The sequence below is a fragment of the Heptranchias perlo genome, chromosome 31 (assembly GCF_035084215.1).
Source record: "Heptranchias perlo isolate sHepPer1 chromosome 31, sHepPer1.hap1, whole genome shotgun sequence".
Lineage (NCBI taxonomy): Eukaryota > Metazoa > Chordata > Chondrichthyes > Hexanchiformes > Hexanchidae > Heptranchias > Heptranchias perlo.
Window position 1 is genome coordinate 4,870,283 of NC_090355.1, and position 22,099 is coordinate 4,892,381.

At 44.9% G+C, this 22,099-nt stretch overlaps 1 long non-coding RNA gene across 1 annotated transcript in view; it reads right to left on the minus strand.

The window, feature by feature from the left end:
- Nucleotides 1-1,522: 1,522 nt before the first annotated feature.
- The window catches only part of LOC137300384 (uncharacterized), a 48,891-nt gene continuing 28,314 nt past the window's right edge, over nt 1,523-22,099 (minus strand). Inside the window, exons 2-3 of the long non-coding RNA XR_010958062.1 lie at nt 21,165-21,244; nt 1,523-1,844 (exon numbers count right to left, since the gene is read on the minus strand). This is a non-coding gene — a long non-coding RNA (uncharacterized lncRNA). The remainder of the gene's footprint in view (nt 1,845-21,164; nt 21,245-22,099) is intronic.

Here is a 22,099-nt window from a genome sequence, read left to right on the forward strand (position 1 = left end):
GTTCTCCAAGGCGGCCTTCGAGACTCACGACTACGCAAAATCGTCGAGCAGAAATTGATAGCCAAGTTCCGCACCCATGAGGACGGCCTCAACCGGGATCTTGGGTTCATGTCACGCTACACGTAACCCCACCAGCGAAAAAAGAGTTATCTGTTTTTAATACAACTGATCATTCTCTCTCTTTCTCTTCCTTTCGGATGTTTCTCTCTCTCTCTCTGTCTGTCTTTGGGTTCTGATCGTTTGTGTATTCGGTGGTCCTGTGTGTGGTGTCTGAACACTATTCGACTCCTTTGATTGCCTTGACAACGGGCAGTTGGAAAGATTATCTGTAATCACCAGGCATTGTTCTCTGACTATATATGCGGTACCTTCCATGGAATCACACACTCAACTGACGAAGGAGAAAGCCTCCGAAAGCTTGTGATTTTCAAATAAAATTGTTGGACTATAACCTGGTGTTGTAAGATTCCTTACATTTGTCCACCCCAGTCCATCACCGGCATCTCCACATCAAGTTTTTGGAGGCATAAATGAAAGTGGTGCTGGCCCAAATAAAAACATAAGAAATAGGAGCAGGAGTAGGCCATACGGCCCCTTGAGCCTGCTCCGCCATTCAATAAGATCATGGCTGATCTTCTACCTCAACTCGACTTTCCTGTCCTATCCCCATATCCCTTGATTCCCTTAGTGTCCAAATATCTATCGATCTCAGTCTTGAATATACTCAATGACTGAGCATCCACAGCCCTCTGGGTAGAGAATTCCAAAGATTCACAACCATCTGAGTGAATACATTTTTCCTCACCTTAGTCCTAAATGGCCGACCTCTTATTTTGAGACTATGATCCCTAGTTCTAGACTCTCCACCCAGGGGAAACAGCCTCTCAGCGTCTACCCTGTCAAGCCCTCTCAGGACTTTATACGTTTCAATTAGATCACCTCTCATTCTTCTAAACTCCAGAGAATATAGGCCCATTCTACTCAATCTCTTCTTACAGGACAACCCTCTTATCCAAGAATCAATCTAGTGAACCTTCGTTGCACCCCCTCTAAGGCAAGTATATCCTTCCTTAGGTAAGGAGACCAAAACTGTACACAATACTCCAGGTGTGGTCTCACCAGAGCCTTATATAAATGCATCAAATCCTCCTTACTCTTATACTCCAACCCCCTTGCAATAAAGGCTAACATACCATTTGCCTTCCTAATTGCTTGCTGTACCTGCGTGTTAACTTTCTGTGATTTGTGTACATGGACACCCAAATCCCTTTAAATACCAACCTTTCTTAGTCTCTCACCTTTTAAAAAAACATGCTGCTTTTCTATTCTTCCTACCAAAGTAGATAATTTCACATTTCCCCACATTATACTCCATCTGCCACCTTCTCGCCCACTCACATAACCTGTCTATATCCCTTTGCAGTCTCTTTGTGTCCTCCTCACAGCTTACTTTCCCATCTAGCTTTGAGAATGAATAAAAGAAAACTCAGTGCCTCAAGAGTTTAATGACTTTATTAGGTCGGTTAAGGCTGAAGGAGGCCTTGTTTGGGATATACAGGAGATGGCCATCCATACACAGCACCCAAGCACAATAGAAGATGGTGTCACCTCCACCATCCCATGCATAGCAGTCTCACACAAACATTGTTGACTCTTGACTGCACTTTGAAGTGGCCTATCAAGCCACTCAGTTGTATCAAACCGCTAACTTGCTACCTAACAGCATTGTGGGAACACCCTCACCACATGGACTGCAGCGGTTTTAGAAGAAGACTCACCACCACTTTCTCCGGGCAACTAGGGAATGGGCAATAAATGGTTCTCTTGCCAACGACTCCCACATCCTAAGAATGAATAAAAGACGTCTCAGTGCTTCAAAAGTTTAATGACTTTATCAGGTCAGTTAAGGTAAGTCAGCCATACCTTCCAAGAAGGCACAATGCTAAGCATGTTTGTAACTTAAAATCAGCTCCCTCTCGTTATACTAAATATTTTAAATAGCTCATTATCAATGTCCATGAGGCATAGTGGTGACCTTTGCACCCCTAGCCTTCACCCCAGAAGTGCCTCACATGGAGTGTAATAACTTGTTCCAGTCAGTCACCATCGCACCCAAGCTGCACCACCTGAATTTGACTGTGTCTCATGGCAACCAGAGGGCATTTTTAATTTTTTGCATTCTTCTTAAAAGAGAAGACAGACTATTACAAGAAAGAGATTGGCTACACGTAGTGGACCCTCCAACCTCTGTCTCTCACCCCATGCGAGGAGAAAACGTTAAGAGTTCCCAGCGAGGCAGACAGGAGATGGAGTTATAGATAGGTAGGTCAGAGGGCAGGTGACAGCGCCAGAGATATATCCGGTTTCAGGTCTACCTCAGGTCTTAAGTCGAGGCCTATCTCAGTTCCAAAGGGCTCGTAGAGGAAGGCAGGTGCCGGCCACCTCACGTGTTCTGCCACTCAGGTACCATCTAACAGAAGCATAAGACTAGGTTCAAGAGGTGACATAATAATGCTTGCACTGAGGGGAAGCACAGTGGAAGGAATGACTAGGCACGGACCGATCATGGATTTTGATGAATGTCATTGTTGCACTAAATTTAAAGTACATGCAGGCATTGTTTTTGGCAAGGGTTAGAAGTGGCTTTGATGAGGTAACATGAATGGGAACAGAGTGAGTTGATGCATACAGAAAAATGTCTGCAGATGACGGCATCTTTGTGGAGGCAAGTGGGAAGTTGCAGACAGGACTGTTCATCCAGTGAGCAGATACGGTGGTCAAGAGAAGGTCTCCCAGATCAGATTCTAACAAATATCTTTTACAGTCGACAGTGAGCTGTGCTCTGCATGCAGTTCATGCTACTGCTCCTTGTCTGTCTGATGTCCCTGCCACCATTGGGAGCCTTCGTGGTGAGATCTCTTTGTAAGGCAAAGATGTGCAGCATGCAGCACGCCACCACTGCCCTTGAGACCTTAGTTGGAGGAACACCCCAGACTGATCCAGACACCTGAATCGTGCCTTCAACATGTCAACAGTTTTGCCTTTGGTAGCAGAACAGATCTCATTATAGCAGCGCTCAGATGGTGTCGTGGGAAAATGCAGAGCTGTCATCGGCCAGGCTATAGGGAGTAGTCTTTATCTGCCAGAAACCACCCAGACATTTGCCTTTGTGGCTGACAGGGTGCAGGGACAGTGGACTGCCTTAAAAAGAAGGCAAAGTGGCAGTCGGCCAAAAAGTGAGTCTTTCCTTGCACAAAGCAGTGCTGCAGTCACAAACAAGTTGGACATTGAACGACTGGAATGATTTCCTGTTGACATTGATGGTGGGATTGATGAAGGGAGCATGCATAACTTTGTGGCTGTGATCTGCAACCCCTTGTACTTTCATGAATCCTACCACTTGTAGGATTACAGCATCTTGCCATGATGGTACCAGTTGTCCATGGACAAGACAGTGAATTGGCATGTTCTAGCAATCATTACATCTGGCTCTTGCTTAATGCAGCTGTGCACAACTGATTGACTAATGCTAGTCAAGTCCACAGAGGCGGCCTGGAATAAACCCATCTGATAAAAATTCAGGACAGTGGTGTCCTTCACAGTGGTTGATGGTGCAGTGACTACGCTGAAGTGGGTCGGATTGCAGCATGTGGAATAATTCATTGATGGCAGCCCCCAATAGCACTGCTCTTGGGTCAGCTAGAGGTAAGATCGTCTTGGTCTGTATATTCTGGAGTGGGGGTGCCAGCCAGTGGGTGCCATAGGCCTCATGTTGGTGCCTGACTAGTAAGTCCTTCATCTGTTTCCCCCCCACCCCCCCCCCCCGCCACTTCCTCCAAAAAAAGAGATGGGATTATTCCCAATGGGAAACCAATTGTAGCATCTTTAGAATGGGGAAGGGCAAAAATGGGAGTCCCACCGCAGAAGGCACAATGCGAGGAGTTGTCAGCAGCGACTACAAAAACACACTTCAGAAATAAATATTTTCCTAGACTTGTTATAGTACTTGCTTTGGCTCTTTAAATTCACTTCTGCCTTTAACTTAGTGCTTGACAATGCTGGACTCCAGGTGCAATTAATGCCCAGAATAAATGAAATGGTAATGGTGGAAAATGAAACATATGACTCCAGTACATCATCACCACTGGACATTAACCACACCCTTATAGAATGGTGTCCAACATTGCTTGGTGCTAAGTTAAAGGCGGAACCGAATTTAAAGGGTCATAGCAGGCAATAGAAAAAGTGATGCTAGAAAATCCAACGGATGAAAATCAGGAGGCATTCAAAAGAAAATCTGTGCGCCTGACTTCAAAATGTACATTAGTCAGGCAGAGTTGGCTGGGCAGCTTGGCACTGTGGTGAAATTGTTGACTACGCTTATCCATAACCAACATTTCTTCCCTGTGCGGCTCAGGGATGGCACCAGTCCAATCTCTTTGGAATTTTCTGACATTCATGTATCAGTATTATTTGGATAGCCTTGAATGCTGTGATAACTAAAGAGCCCGTTCAGTCAAAGACCGTCTCTCTGAAGGATCCTGACAGCTTCTTCCCAAAGTTGTATGTTCAATAAACTTTCCGATTTCACACAATTAATTGGTGATAGAAAGAAAGAACATGCATTTATTTGGCGCCTTTCACGGCCTCAGGACATCCCAAACCGTTTTACAGCCAATGAAGTACTTTATTGAAGAGCAGTCACTGTTGTAGTGTAGGAATCGCAGCAGCCAATTTGCTCACAGCTAGGTCCCACAAGCAGTAATATAATAATGACCAGATAATCTAATTTAGTGTTGTTTGTTGAGGGATAAATATTGGCCAGGACATTGGGGAGAACTGCTCTGCTCTTCTTTGAAAATAGTGCGGTGAGATCTTTTGCGTCCAGCTGAGAGGGCCTCGGTTTAATATCTCATTCAAAAGATGGCATCTCTGTCAGTGCAGCACACCCTCAGTACAGCACTGGAGTATCAACTTAGATTTTGTCCTCAAGTCTCTGGAGTGGGACCTCCCACAACCTTCTGACTCAGAGGCAAAAGTGCTACCACTGAGCCAGAGCTGACACAAATTGTTTTTGCTTTACCATGTAAACTATAGTACTTCAAAAAAAATGAAGACTTATTAAATAAAGCAACTTTTTCATTATTTCTGCATCCAGGATCCTTTTCCTTGATGTTAGAAAACTGTTTACTCTTTCAATTCTTTTTTTTTAAATAGAGTAAGTGCAGTGAGAAGGCCCAACTCTTTCAGTAATCTGAAGAGCACTGACACATCTGCTACCCATCTCTGCACTGGAACCTTATTTCCTCACTTTATAGACATTGGGGTCAAGTTGGACGTGGGTGGGGGGACGCAAAACAGGCCGAATCACATCGATCACCTGTTAGAAGCCTCGTCAGATGTTTAGATCCACTGACTTCAATAGAGCTGAATATCAGGCGTGTGGTGTATCAGGCGTGTGGTGTATCAGGCGTGTGGTATATCTTCTTCTAAAACCGCTGCAGTCCATGTGGTGATGGATGAATATTTTGCCACATCCTGCCATGTTTTTTGGCCTCTGGTCTTGCTGATGTTTTCTCCTCTGTCGGGGAGCAGCAAGGCCCCTTCTGGTTCCATAGCCTGCAGCTGCAGGCCAGTGCCTTCAGCTTCGAAATGGAGCCCACGGCCTCTTGCTTGGGGTGCTAAAGCCATCACAGCCTTGTGAGACCAGCAGGCACCTCACTCACAGGGCAAGGCACACAAATCCGAGAAAGGTGAAGCAAAGCTTCAGGCAGGCAACTATGGAATTTACCTAATTGAAACGTGCAGGAGCAGTTCAAGTTATATCACACCCACTCCCAGACACCAACAATTCCATAGAAACCACAATCGCAACAACAGCTTCTGTCATGGGATCTTACTGCACCTGACCCTTTAATTCAACTGCTGCCTTTAAGGCCAGAGAAGGGTCTGGATTGCCCCCCCCACCTCGTGGGCACGTGCCAAATCGTGCGCTGCCACATGTGCCTGACGCACACTCACCGTATGCTAATGAGATCCAAGAGGAAGTTTGAGCACAAAGGAGTTATGTTTGGTGGAGCGCGATTATGGTGCTCTCGACCCACATTACACTCAGGGACCACCCAGAGGAAAATCTCCCCTCTGGACTCGCTGGGTACTTACAGCACTGTTTCCTGTCTCACTGGGTACTTACAGCACTGGGTCTTGTGTCGTGGGCATTTACAGCACTGGTTCCTGTCTCACTGGGCACTTACAGCACTGGTTCCTGTCTCACTGGGCACTTACAGCACTGGTTCCTGTCTCACTGGACATTGACAGCACTGGTTCCTGTCTCACTGGGCACTTACAGCACTGGTTTCTGTCTCACTGGACATTGACAGCACTGGTTCCTGTCTCACTGGGCACTTACAGCACTGATTCCTGTCTCACTGGGCACTTACAGCACTGGTTCCTGTCTCACTGGACACTGACAGCACTGGGTCTTGTGTTGTGGGCACTTACAGCACTGGTTCATTGGCAGTTGGATCTTTCAAGTTAATAAAATCTTTAGGGTTAGAGAGTTAAGAGTTAGGTCTAAGGTTAGTCTTAAGGTTTATGGATTTGTTTTGATTTATATTTAGCTTTGGGGTTAGGGTTAGGAGTAGAGTGAATTTACTTCAAGTGCAAATTTCATTTAAAGGGATATCTGAATTCCAGAGCGGGGACTGTTGGAGGAGTCTATATACCAGACAGGTTTTCTGCGGAGGGATTGTGGGGAAGTTGATCTATTGTGGGCTTGGTATCTTTCTGTCATATGTTAATTGGAAGATTTTTAGATATGGACAAGCATTTTTTCTGACCAGTCATATTTTCTGAACAATGTATAAATTGCTCAATGAACTTATTTTGTGAGTATGACTAAGGATTCAGGAATGTTGAGGGGGTGGGATCAAAAGTTATGTGTGAGATCACATGTCGGAAGGGTGGGATCGAAGTTACATCAGCTGGGAGGGGGAGGAAGGTGGGGAACACTCCTTCTTAACAGATTCCACTTCAATAAGTGGCGGCTATTAGCAAGGCTGTTGTTGCTTTTTATGTGAGGTGAAAAGGATTGGGAGTGAGTTGTAGACTGGAGTTTAATTGTGGGGCTCAAATGGCTTTTCATAGATTCATAGAATGATACAGCACAGAAGGAGGCCACTCATCCCATCGTGTCTCTTTGAAACAGCTATCCAATTAGCTCCACTTCCCTGCTTTTTCCCCATAGCCCTGCAAATTTCTCCTTTTTAAGTATTTATCCAAAATTCACTTTTGAAAGTTACGATTGAATCTGCTTCCACCACCATTTCAGGCAGTGCATTCCAGATCATAACAACTCACTGTGTATTGTTTTTATTGTACTGCTTGAAGAGAATCACTTTTTGTGATGTTTCATTTTAATATTGCATTTATATTGCTGATGACATTCACACCATTTGTCGCTACACTGCACATGTTTGATACGGGTGACACTCGCCGGAGAGGATCAATGATTACAACTACTTTAATGACAGGTTGCCAATAACTTTGCTGAGCACAAATTGGCTGCCACGTTTCCTACATTACAACAGTGACTACGCTTCAAAAGTACTTTATTGGCTGTAAAGCGCTTTGGGATGTCCTGAGGTCGTGAAAGGTGTTATATGAATGCAAGTCTTTCTTTCAAATTGACTGAAAATATATAGGGAGGGAAAATAAATAGGGAGTGATTATCCACGTATGCACATGCACACATACACGTGCATATGCACATACACACTCGCAATTACACACACACACATGCTTGCATGCAGCATAACATAGCACGCCTGCGACACACGCTGCGACACACATGCACAAAATGAAGCAGTACTCACTCAGCCAGTGTTTGCAGAGACAGGTTTGCTGCATTGAATGTCTTGTGTCCTGAGATGGGCAGCAAATCCTGCAGCCCTCTGAATATTATATCTTCCTCATTTCATGATGCAGGGAATTGGCTTTTATTAATTATGTATTAAAAAGCCTTTCTCATCAATGGCCCCTTTGACTTCAGCTGCTTTGCACTCCTCCGAAACCCAGTGAGTCACATTGCCAAAGGTTGACGGTTCGACTCTTGGAAATGGCGCGTGACTGCCAGACTGTTGACGTCTGTCATTTCACAGAGTACACTCTGTCTTCCAGTGCACCAGAGCTGCCGTGGTTTCTGTTCTCCTACGTCACAGTATTGTCCGTCAGCAGACATTTCCTGCAGTAATATATCCGTATTCTATATCCCCCTCAAAGCCCTTTAAAATGAATTTCTGTCAGAATCTTTCTATTTTTCATCCAGGATTCATAACTCAACAAATGCTCTGTTTGCATAGCCTGTCTCAGACACAACCCCATTAAAGCTAGCTCATGTCTTCAGCTGTCAGTAAATCCTTCGCATGGGAGCTATTTGAAAGCACAAGATGTTTTTAAGAATAGGAAAAATCCATTGGGCCCAATAATCCTGTCCCTTTTTGATCGACTGTATCAGATGAGGCTCAGTTGGTAGACTCCCTTCTCTCTGAGTCAGACTGTTGTGGCTTTAAACTCATAATCTACTGACACTCTAGTGCTCCTCTGACAGATAGTTGGAGATGTTTAACCGAGCTCCAGTCTGCCTATTCTGGGACGTTAATGATCCTTTGACACTATTCGAAGGGAGTTATCCAGGTGTCCTGGCGAACATTTCTACCTCAAGCAATATGATGAAAAAACAGATTAACTGGTCGTTCATTTCACTGATGTTTGTGTGACTTTGGTGGTGAAGAGTGGGCGCCACCTTGGAATTTCCTGGCCTGGAATTTCCTGGATTGCACTTATGCTGAAATTTACGCCGATGGTTATGCTGATGGCAACTTACGCTGGGATCTTCTGAGAATATCATTAGCGTACGTCGGAACGTAAAAACCAACGTAAAAGAAACGGAAATTAGCGTAAACAATCAGGGCGCAAGGAACGCATGGTACATCTGCTATCTTCCTTCTATAAGTCTCTCTATTGGTGTTATGAAAATTAAAGTTTGAAGCCATCATTTATGCACATTAAGCATGGCTGCATGTTTAAGAAAGTGCAATTGTGAAAGCTTTTCTCTTATTGATCTAACAGATTCTGATGCCATAAAAAAGCATTCAAAGAAACAAAAAATACAGTCTCGGTAAGGAGAGATGAAAAAGACCGTGAAAAACACCAGAAACAGCGCAGTCGATATTAAACCCCAACGATGGGCGGGACAGGGTCGGGAGTGGTTAAAAATGAAAAATCTGGAAACGTGATCCTGACCCGCTGCGTACACGTCTGCCGCCATTTTTGTGGCGGTGGGTTTGTGAGGCGTGTCTGTGCGGGACACTTCATTATAATATTTAATTCAGGCTCCCACAGTGAAGTTGGGAAATGGAGACAGGAGCAGCTGACTGCAGAAGGTAAGTGCTCTTTAGAGCACTCCATGTGAGCCAGGAGGAGCAGGAGTGCTTCCCCACCGGCCCCTCAAGCAAACCTGTCAATCGCGGCCTCTCCTTGCTGCCGTGATCGGCCGCAACCCCCCCTCCCAACCTCCAGCCACCCACTAACCCCTGATCATTCCTGATTGCTGGGGACTGTCCCCAACAATCCCCTATTACGGCCTTCTACTGCAGGCTTTCCCGCCGCCAACCTGTCAATCTGTAGCCTGTCAATCTGTATCCTGCCGTTAAATTCGGCCGGACCTCCGCATCCCGGGGATTTCTGGGTTTCTCCTCCCCTCTCGTTACCGTGCTCCCCTGTTCCCTCTCTGCCTTCCCGTATTTGGAATGATTCTATAAAGCATTTGGACAGTTACATGGGGAAGATGGGTATCGAGGGATATGGGCCAAGTGCAGGCAATTGGGACTAGCTTAGTGGTATAAACTGGGCGACATGGACATGTTGGGCCGAAGGGCCTGTTTCCATGTTGTAACTTCTATGATTCTATGATTCTAAATATTGGGGCCAGTGATTTCAGGTCCTGCTGCACCTAACATTTCGGGGTATCCAGTGTTTATCTATTAGGGAAACCAGGCAGGTGCAGGCTGACCAGTGGAAGTATCAGCCTGTAGCAGGCCTCTGACATAGATTATGAGCTTCCTTGATCCCAGGGTGGCTCTCCTGGATATGCAGCTTGCAGCTACCAATTAGGCTCCTGTCACAGGGCTTTCACTCAGCAGAAGCATGAAATCACAGTTTCACCAACTGTTAGGAAGGGGAAGGATTGTGCTGACAGGGACTAGGAACGACGACACCTTGTAAATATGGAGCATAATTGACTTTCTGCACAGCGATTGTGGAGTGAAGATTGCAATATTTGATGAGGCAGTGGTGAGCGGAGTACTAAGAAAGGTGGTTGGTGGAGAGTAGGGAGTTCTGAGCACTGGCTGGCGTTTGATCGTTTTGGCAGGGGAAGGGGGAAGGCAGGGATTGTGTTGGAGCTTAGCCGAAGGTTTCTGTGATTAGGGTTCCTTTATTTTGTCTGGCGTCCACCCTAGTGGGCTGTGGATTACCCTCTTCTCCTTCCTAAGGCTCCTGATTGGCATTCTCCTGTCTGTCTTCCTTCGCCTCCTTGCTATAACGCCTTCAGATGGATTCCTCTTTCCAAGGCAGTGTTACATAGGATGCAGCAAACCACCACAATTCTGGAACCACTGGCAGGCTGATGCTGCAAGAGGCCCTTTACTGCTTGAGAATGCGTTTTTAAAACTTCATTTTCGGGATGTGAGCGTCACTGGCAAGGCCGACATTTATTGCCCATCCCTAGTTACCCTGAGAAGGGGATGGTGAGCCGCCTTCTTGATCTGCTCAATTCTTTTTGATTCATTTTGATACAACTGAGTGTCTTGCTAGGCTACTTCAGAGGGCAGTTAAGAGTCAACCACATCAGTGTGGGACTGGAGTCACATCTCGGCCACACCGGGTAAGGACGACAGGTTTCCTTCCCTAAAGGACATTAGTGAACCAGTTGGGTTTTTACCACAACCTGACAGATTCATGGTCACTGTTACTGACGCCAGCTTTTTATTTCCAGATTTTTTACTGAATTCAAATTCTTAAACTGCCGTGGTGTGATTTGAACTCACGTTCTCTGGATTACTCGTCCAGTAACATAACCACTACGCTACCGTTCCCTGTCATCAAATATGATGTTTTCAATAATTCTTGATTTCCCTGGTATCTAAGATGGCCACCTGCTCATCCTTCTCCTCTTCCTTTACTTGAGCCAAAACAAAGTGGATAGCAAATGGAATCCCTATTGGTGTGAAGGGGATGGTGAATGCATGGGCCTCATTCTATTCCTCTCTGCTGTTGTGCTAGGAAGGCATGAGGGAGTCATTAACCACGGCAGTAGTGGGTAGCCCTGATCCCCAAGAAGCCAGCCTTTCACTCACTAACAACCTGCAAACAGGGATGGAACAGAAGACTGGTACAGAATGTAGGCATACATAGGATTACAGCCCAGATATTTGTCATTCATTTACACAACGTGGTGTCAATGATTGCAGACTAGGTGCACTTTGAGTAAATAGCCTTCCAGTTTTCTTATCCCACAGGATTGACCCAAGTTACGACATAATTAATTTAAATACAGAAGTACCTCGCTGAAATTAATTTCATATAGTTACCAGAGTTCTGTTTTGAATGATACCAGGGCTCAGAGGGTTAAATTATGATGACAAATTGCATAAACTTGGTTTGTATTCCCTTGAGTTTAGAAGATTGAGGGGTGATCTGATCGAGGTGTTTAAAATGTTAAAAGTATTTGATAGGGTAGATACTGAGAAACTATTTCCTCTGGTGGGGAATCAAGAACAAGGGGACATAATTTTAAAATTAGAGTTAGGCTGTTCAGGAGTGAAGTCAGGTCGTACTTTTTCACACAAAGGTTAGTAGAAATATGGAATTTTCTCTCCCAAGAGGCTGTGGATGCTGGTACAATTGGAGCTTTCAAGACTGAGACCGAAAGATTTTTATTGGGTAAGGGTATTAAGAGATATGGAGCAAAGGCGGATAAATGGAGTTGAGGTACAGATTGGCCATGATTTAATTGAATGGTGGAACAGGCTCGAGGGGCTGAATGGCCTACTCCAGTTTCTATGTTTAATCAGGCAGGTCTGTCAAATTAATCTGCCACCCATCACAAAAGCTGTAGACACAATTCGAGTGGTGTAATTGCTGGCGATATGGTTAGCTGATATTTTGGATTTCTTTTGTTGCACTGGGACAATTAGTTTGCTTGCCTGGACTCTGAGTCTTGATGCTGAATGCTTGGAATGTGCCGTGTTATGCTTTGGCATTCCGTATGAGTCTGCTGTGTAGACACTGCAGAAAGGCTGTTTTCATCTGGCCTGCTGCTGAAGGATCTCCATTGCTCCTGCATGTTCAAATGGGAACTCAACAAACCGCAAGTTTGGAGCCAGATTGTGTGTAAAAACTTTAGCTTGCACAAGCACTTTAGTAGTTTGGTCCAATTTTGCACCGTATAATATAAACACAGTCAGCTGCTTCTAATGTCTTTTGCTTTGTCTACATACCCTGGGTTCTACTTCAGAATCACTGCTAAAGCATCTTAATATTTGCTGAGCACCATCCTCCATAGGTTAATGAACATGTCTATCCACAAAGCTCCAAATGTTTGTAACCATGTTTATCATGTAAAAATCCTTTAATTGTGTTAGTAATTTTTATGTGGACTTACTGTCAAGTGGAAAGCATTACCGTTGCTTTAAAATTATTATTAAAAAAAAATCTTCCTGCTTTATCTGCAGCAAGGAGATTTGCGGCCAAACTTCATCACGGAGACAGTGCTACCAGTGGCAGTGAAGGTCACTTCTGTCCTCAATTTTTAATGTCTCTACCTCCTTCCAGGTCAGCCTAGGGATTGTCTGACGTACCAACCAATTTTCTGCCCATAGATGCATCAAACAGGTGACTCGTGCATTTCTGAGCACACTTTCATCTCCTTTCTCATTGGAAATCAACAGCAGCATGACTGGGCTGCCCAATTTCCTGCACTACTGATTTTACCAGAGTACAAGGGGATTGACGGCGTCGGATTCCTGCTCCTCTTCTGACACCGCCAACTTGCTTCGCCTGCGCACTGACTGAGACTCGCCTGGTGCCACTGCTTCAATCTCACTGGGGTAGATTTTGACTTTTGGGCGGCCGCCGTGGTTTTGAGGCCCCAGTCTCAGTTTAAATTCGGCAGGCGAGCTGCAGAGCACCAAACAGGCGTCCCGGTGCAGCTCTCCGGGTCGAAGCCTGAAAATCGGACTGGAGCTGTCACTAGCAAGGTAAGTTAATGGTTGGCGGGGTGGGGGGGGGGGCGGGGGGGGGGGGGTTGGGAGTCGCGATTGCAGAGGGTGGGGGCCCTGGGGAAGCAGTAGTAGAGATTATTTTTGTGGGCCCCGGAGGTGCGCTCCTGCTCCTCCCAGGTCCAAAAAACTAATTCAAGACTTACCTTTGGCTGGGCCTCTTTTTTGATTGGAGTGTGCGCTGCGCAGGCAACGGCCAGGTCCAGCCTAAAATGGCAATCGGGGTCTTATTTACGTCATAGGAACCCGATTTTCATATAAAAAGGGGCCTACTGCCTGAATCAGGCGGGCGCTCTGGACACCGGCACGAGGTCCCTATCAAAATGGAGCCGGCCACACCGCCCTAACGCCACTGAAGCCTATTCTGAGGCTGTTGCCGTCCCGTTAACACCAGGCAAGGGCACTCAAAATCTACCCCACTATGCGTAGCTGGTGCTTGCAAATGTGGAGGAGATTGATGCAAGGTGTTGTGAGGTGCTGGTTTGCTCTGGTTCACTCTGCCGTTCCAGGCTGTAACAGAAGAAGAACATCTATCACAATATTGGCTCCAAGAGAAACCTTCAAACAGAGCTTGCCTTACAATATAACAACAACAATCAGCATTTGTATAGCGCCTTTAAAGTAGAAAATTGTCCCAAGAAAAATGGATGCTGAGATAAGAAAGGAGATATTTGGAAGTGTGACTAAAAGCTTGGCCAAAGTGGTGGGTTTTAAGCAGGGCCTTATAGGGGGAGAGGGAGTTGGAGAGGCGGAAGGGTTTGGGGAGGGAATTCCAGAGCGTAGTGTGTAAGGTTTTTATGCATATGGGTATGACTTTGTGCCAGTGAGTGAGTGGGCAAACAAGACATGACAAGAGTAGAATGGTAATCTGGCTTCACATTCCTCTATCCTTCAATGTTTTCATAGTCAAGGATGTCCAGTGTACTCAGAAGGGGCCTATGGCTCATAAATTCTCAACAGACACAGTAGTAGCCATGGTTTCCATTTTAAAAATCCCACTGCCTTGACTAGATGTACAATATAGAAATTCTTACAACTTGAAACTGCATGGATATCATCCCAGCCCAGTCATGTTGTAATCTGTGTGAAGCCCCTGTATTAACCAATTGTGAAGTAGGAGTGTTTGCGTTTTAACGCCAATACTAAAATACCCAATGCCCTTCAAAGAATCAATAATTTGATTAGGAACATTGGAACAGGAATAGGTCATTCAGCCCCTCGAGCCCGCTCCGCCATTCAATCATGGCCGATCTGCACCTCAACTCCATTATCCTGCCTATGTTCCATATCCCTTGATACCCTTACCTAACAAAAGTATTTGGAGCTCATAGGCCACCAAGGCTTTGGTCCAGGCAATACTAGTAAAGGACCTCATAAATATTTATTTTCTTTCTAGTTCATTGATCTCCTTGAGCCAAGCAACGAAGTGAGTGTGTGGGTAGCAAACAACACCTGCGTCCAGGCCTGTTCCATTGCTAGACTGTGAGTGGCAAAGAATTCGAGAACTTGGGCTTCTGTCTCTCTAACTGGCATCTAGAGGGTGCATGAGAGCAACCCAGGACCTAGGGAGCAACTCTCCCTCTGGTTTTATTTCTCTCCCTGTGAAGAAACCTGATGTTCACTCCCCAAAATAAAGAAAGAAACACTTGCATTTATATAGCCCCTTTCACAACCTCAGGATGTCCCAAAGAGCTTTACAACCAATGAAGTATCTTTGAAGTGTAGTCACTGTTGTAGTGAAGGAAACGGGACAGCCAATTTGAGCACAGCAAGATCCCACAAACAGCAATGTTATAGACTTAGAAACATAGAAAATAGGAGCAGGAGTAGGCCATTTGGCCTTTCGAGCTTGTTCCGCCATTCAATATGATCATGGCTGATCCTCTATCTCAATACCATATTCCTGCTCTCTCCCCATACCCCTTGATGCCTTCTGTGTTTAGAAATCTATCTATCTCCTTCTGAAATATATTCAGTGACTTGGCCTCCACAGCCTTCTGTGGTAGAGAATTCCACAGGTTCACCACCCTCTGAGTGAAGAAATTTCTCCTCATCTCAGTCCTAAATGTCCTACCCCGTATCCTGAGACTGTGACCCCTCGTTCTAGACCCTCCAGCCAGGGGAAACATCCTCCCTGCATCCAGTCTGTCTAGCCCTGTCAGAATTTTATACGTTTCAATGAGTTCCCCTGTCATTCTTCTAGTGAATACAGGCCTAATCGACCCAATCTCTCCTCATACGACAGTCCTGCCATCCCAGGAATCAGTCTGGTGAACCTTCGCTGCACTCCCTCCATGGCAAGTATATCCTTTCTTAAGTAAGGAGACCAAAACTGCACACAATACTCTAGGTGTGGTCTCACCGAGGCCTTGCATAACTGCAGCAAGACATCCTTGTTCCTGTACTCAAATCCTCTTGCAATGAAGGCCAACATACCATTTGCCTTCCTAACTGTTTGCTGCACCTGCATGTTTGCTTTCAGTGACTGGTGTACAAGGACACTCAGGTCCTTTTGTACATCAACATTTCCCAATCTATCACCATTTAAATAATATTCTGCCTTTCTGTTTTTCCTTCCGAAGTGGATAACTTCACATTTATCCATGTTATACTGCATCTGCCATGTATTTGCCCACTCACTCAACTTGTCTAAATCACCTTGAAGCCTCTTTGCATCTTCCTCACCACTAAGAATCCCACCTAGTTTTGTGTCGTCAGCAAACTTGGAAATATTACATTTGGTTCCCTCATCCAAATCATTGATATATATTGTGAATAGCTGGGGCCCAAGCACTGATCCCTGCGGCACCCCCCTAGTCACTGCCTGCCACCCTGAAAAAGACCCATTTATTCCTACTCTCTGTTTCCTGTCTGTCAACCAATTTTTAATCCATGCCAGTATATTTTTGCACACTAGCCTCTTATGTGGGACTTTATCAAAGGCCTTCTGAAAACCCAAATACACCACATCCACTGGTTCTCCCTTATCTATTCTACCAGTTACATCCTCAAAAAACTCCAGTAGGCTTGTCAAACATGATTTCCCTTTCATAAATCCATGTTGACTTTGTCTAATCCCGTTGATATTTTCTAAGTGTCCTGTTATCACATCCTTTATAATAGACTCTAGCATTTTCCCTACTACTGATGTTAGACTAACCAGTCCGTAGTTCCTTGTTTTCTCTCTCCCTCCTTTTTAAAATTTACATTTGCCACCCTCCAATCTGCCGGAACTGTTCCATAATTTATGGAATTTTGAAAGATGACAACCAATGCATCTACTATTTCCATAGCTATCTCTTTTAGTACTCTGGGATGCAGATTATCAGATTATAATGACCAGATAATCTATTTTTTTTGGTGGTTTTGAGGAATAAAAATTGGCCAGGACACCGGGGAGAATTCCCCTGCTCTTCTTCAAAATAGTGCCATGGGATCTGTTATGCCCACCTGAGAGAGCAGATGGGGCCTCGGTTTAGTGTCTCATCTGAAAGACGGCACCTCCGACAGTGCAACACCCCTTTATTACTGCACTGGAGTGTCAGCCTAGATTATGTGCTCAAGTCTCCAGACTTGAACCCACAACCTTCTGACTCAGAGGTGAGAGTGCTACCACTGAGCCACAGCTGACACCAGGTTCACATCACGGAGTCAGCATGGGACTCAGTGTGATTGCTCATTCTGCGGCACAGCACGTTGAAGCTCCACACAACTCTTTCCCCAATGCAAGTGTGGAGAGGACGGAATTAAGAACAAAAGCATAACATCCCTTCAGCAGACTGTACAAGAGAAGCTTCCTCTGTTATCTGCGGAACGTACAGAGTGTACTCGCGCTCACAGGGAATGTGGCATTGTTTTGGTATTTGGCTTGTTTCACATCTTGCCTACTTTGTAAACAAGCTCCTGTGGGCAGATCCTGTTTAAGGATGTTTAAAATCAAACAAACAAGACCAGAGCTCAATACTGATCCCAGTGGGACTGGTCAACCTTCCAACACGCTCCTTCATGAGGAATCAATTTCCATTCTTTGCTATAGTGCCAGCACCAACATTGCCAGGTCAGGTACAGCACGCGTTAGATACAGAGTAAAGCTCCCTCTACTCTGTCCCATCAAACACTCCCAGGTCAGGTGCAGCACGGGTTAGATACAGATTAAAGCTCCCTCTACACTGTCCCATCAAACGCTCCCAGGTCAGGTGCAGCACGGGTTAGATACAGATTAAAGCTCCCTCTACACTGTCCCATCAAACACTCCCAGGGCAGGTACAGCACAGGCTAGATACAGAGTAAAGCTCCCTCTACACTGTACCATCAAACACTCCCAGGTCAGGTGCAGCACGGGTTAGATACAGAGTAAAGCTCCCTCTACACTGTCTCATCAAGCACTCCCAGGTCAGGTGCACCATGGGTTAGATACAGAGTAAAACTCCCTCTATACTGTCTCAAACACTCCCAGGTCAGGTGCACCATGGGTTAGATACAGAGTAAAACTCCCTCTATACTGTCTCAAACACTCCCAGGTCAGGTGCACCATGGGTTAGATACAGAGTAAAACTCCCTCTATACTGTCTCAAACACTCCCAGGTCAGGTACAGCACAGGTTAGATACAAGGTAAAGCTCCCTCTATACTGTCACTATCAAGCACTCTCAGGGCAGGTAAAGCACAGGTTCATTGCAGAGTAAATCCCAAGCTGTGGACGCTGGGTCAATTGAAATTTTCAAGACTGAGATCGACAGGTTTTTGTTGGGTGAGAGGGTATCCAGGGATAGAGTAAATGGAGTTAAAATTTGGATCAGCCATGATCTAATTGAATGGTGGAACAGGCTCGAGGGGGGGGGGGGGCGCTGAATGGCCTACAATTGTTCCAATGTTCCTATGCATGTTCCTATGGGATGTTAGTAATTGCTGCTGCCTCCTCCATCACGGCTCACAGTTCTCAGGATGTCCACTGATTTCCGTGTTAGTGGGAGCTTTAAGGCTTCAATCCAAATCTCACGAGTCTACTCTTGCAATCTGGAGACATGGGAGCCTTTGATAAGTGCTTACAATGAATTATTTTGGATTGCAGTGACTATAGTTATGCAGAAGTCAGCTATTTTCTGCATAGCAAGATCTCACAAACAGAAATGAGACAAACGGCTAGTTAATCTGTTTTTTTTTGGCGTGTTGATTGAGGGCTTTAAAGACAGAGTTTACCTGCCTCATTCCTCTAGCAAATCCTGGCACTAAATACAGTTAAATCCAATAGGTGAATAACCAGTTCTGTAAGATATTTTCTGCTCACATGAGGGTCGTCTAGATACCGTGGATTAAACAAAACCAATTTACAAGTTTTTGTACCACATTCTGTTTTAATCACTTAGCCAGCGGCAGGGCTCACTTGCAAATAGAAAACTTGGAGTAAAAACACAGATAGAGATATCAGTATTCTCGAATGTGCTGCTGTTTCAAACTGAAGTTTGACATTGGACAGTGCACAGTGTGTCACAAACCAGATTACTGAGGAACATGTTCTGTTTGGATCTCAGAATTCTATAACATGGGAGTGAGTAGGAAATGGTTTGGTCCATTGGGAAGCATAGAATCATAGAAAATTTACGGCACAAAAGGAGGCCATTCGGCCCATCGTGTCTGCGCCGGCCAAGAACGAGCCACCCAGCCTAATCCCACTTTCCAGCACTTGGTCCATAGCCTTGTAGGTTACTGCACTTCAAGTGCATATCCAAGTACTTTTTAAATGTGATGAGGGTTTCTGCCTCTACCACCCTTTCAGGCAGTGAGTTCCAGACCCCCACCGCCCTTTGGGTGAAAACATTTTTCCTCAGCTCCCCTCTAATCCTTCTACCAATTACTTTAAATCTATGCACCCCCGGTTATTGACCTCTCTGCTACCTTCAGGGATCTGTGGACATCCCTCTACACCTCTCAGTATCCTCCCATTTATTGTGTTTTCCCTTGCCGTGTTTGCCCTCCACAAATACATTACCTCACACTTCTCCAGATTGAATTCCATTTGCCACTTTTCTGCTCACCTGACCGGTCCATGGATATCTTCCTGCAGTCTACAGCTTTCCTCCTCATTATCAACTACACAGCCAATTTTTGTATCATCTGCAAACTTCTTAATCATGTCCCCGACATTTAAGTCTAAATCATTAATATATACCACAAAAAGCAAGGGACCCAGTACTGAGCCCTGCGGAACCCCACTGGAAACAGCCTTCCAGTCACAAAAACACCCGTCAACCATTACCTTTTGCTTCCTGCCACTGAGCCAATTTTGGATCCTACTTCCCTTGGTTCCCATGGGCTTGTACTTTTTTGACCAGTCTGCCATGTGGGACCTTGTCAAAAGCCTTGCTAAAATCCATGTAGACTACATCAAATGCACTACCCTCATCGACCCTCCTTTTTACCTCCTCAAAAAATTCAATCAAGTTAGTCAGACACGACCTTCCCTTAACAAATCCATGCTGACTGTCCTTGATTAATCCGTGCCTTTCTAAGTGACGCTTTATCCTGTCCCTCAGAATTGATTCCAATAATTTGCCCACCACCGAGGTTAGACTGACTAGCCTGTAATTACTGGGTCTATCCCTCTCTCCCTTTTTAAACAACAATCCTCCAGCACCTTGCCTGTATCCAGGGGGGATTGGAAAATGATGGTCAGAGCCTCTGCTATTTTCTCCCTTGCTTCTTTTAACAGCCTGGGATACATTTCATCCGGGCCTCATGATTTATCTACTTTCAAAGATGCTAATCCCCTCTCTCACTATGTTTATCCCATCCAATATTTCACGCTCCTCCTTCTTAACTACAATCTCTGCATCATCCCTCTCTTTTGTGAAGACAGACGCAAAGTATTCATTAAGAACCACACAAGGGTTACCTTTTTGGTCTCTAATAAGCCCTACTCTTTCCTTAGTTATCCTCTTGCTCTTTATGTATTTATAAAACATCTTTGGGTTTTCCCTGATTTTACTTGCCAATATTTTTTCTTTGCTTTTCTAATTTCTTTTTTAATTTCACCCCTGCACTTCCTATACTCCTGTAGGCTTTCTGCAGTATTAAGCTCTCGGTGTCTGACATAAGCTTTCCTTTTTTGCCTTAACTATATAACGGGAGTGAATGGCGTGGCTGTTTGCCCAATTTGAATTCTATACAATGGGAGTTAATAGAAAGGGATTCAGTTCATTGGAATTCAATGTGAAAAAAGAAGAAAGGATTTGTATTTATATAGCCCCTTATAACATCTTAGAAACATCCCAAAGCAGTCTGCATTCAATCAATTACTTGTGAGTGCACTTTTGTTGTGCAGGAGAATAAATGGGGATTGCTTCTTTTTCCGTACAATAGAAATTTATATAACGCCTTTCACGGCCTCAAGATGTCCCTAAGTGCTTTACCGCCAATAAAGCACTTTTGAAGTGTAGTCACTGTTGTAATGCAGGAAACGTGGCAGCCAATTTACGCACAGCAAGCTCCCACAAACAGCAATGAGGTAATGATCATATAATCTATTTTACTGATGTTGGTTGAGGGATAAATATTGGTCAGGAGACTGGGGAGAACTTCCTCATGATCATAGTCTATGTTAAACAACCTCCATCCATCAACATTATCACTGCCTCTCATCATATTAAAGACCTATATCATGACCCCATTCAATCTTCTTTTCCCCAGTGTTACAACAGAAAAGGCTTTCAAAACAAGTCCAGGGATTGAAGGGAGTTCAAAAAAAAGGAAGGCCTTTGCTCCAATACTGAAGGCACAGTCTAAACAGTTTAGTTTTATCTCACGCGCAGCCTTCAGAGTTGCTTACCTGGCTTATTTGATTTTTTGTTTCAGCGCCGGAGTAATTTAAGTCATGCATTTTTCTGAGTGGTGAAGGCTGCGTCCAATCTGTAAAGTAAGCATATTAAAAACAAATATGATCATTCAAACTTTCTTTTGAAAGATTACGTTGACCTTCACATTTGGAACATTCTGTTAACGCATTGCACTGTGATGAGCGTTTCCCCAATGCCAGCGATTCCCGCTTGTCATTCTGGTTGCGCCAACATGTACCTGGGAAGACCCAAGACAGGTCAGGAGAAAGCAACAACAAAAACAACCTGCATTTACATAGCGTTGTAAAATGTCCCAAGGTGCTTCACAGGAGCGTTATCAGACAAAATTTGACACCGAGCCGCATAGAGATATTAGGACAGGTGACCAAAAGCTTGGTCAAAGAGGTAGGTTTTAAGGAGTGTCTTAAAGGAGGGGAGAGGTAGAGATGCAGAGAGGTTTAGGGAGGGAATTCCAGAGCCTAGGGCCCAGGCAGCTGAAGGCAAGGCCACCAATGGTGGGGCGAAGGAAATCGGGAATGCACAAGTGGCCAGAATTGGAGAATCGCAGAGATCTCGGAAGGTTGTAGGGCTGGAGAAAGTTACGAGATGGGGGTGGGTGGGGGCGAGGCCGTGGAGGGATTTGAACACAAGGATGAAAATTTTAAATTCGAGGTGTTGCTGGACTGGGCGCCAATGTAGGTCAGTGAGTACAGGGATGATAAAGCAGTAACAATCAGGTGGTGGGTTGCCAAAGATGGAACTCCCAGTGGTGGGGAGCAGGTGTCCCGCACAATTGTTCTCTCTTTTGGGAACTGGTGCATGGAGGAAATAGAAAAAAAAATAAAGACAAAAATACATTTCCAATGTTTCCTCTTTCCATATTCTCAATATGGAAGAATTTCCATATTCTTCTATAGCTCCTTGTGTT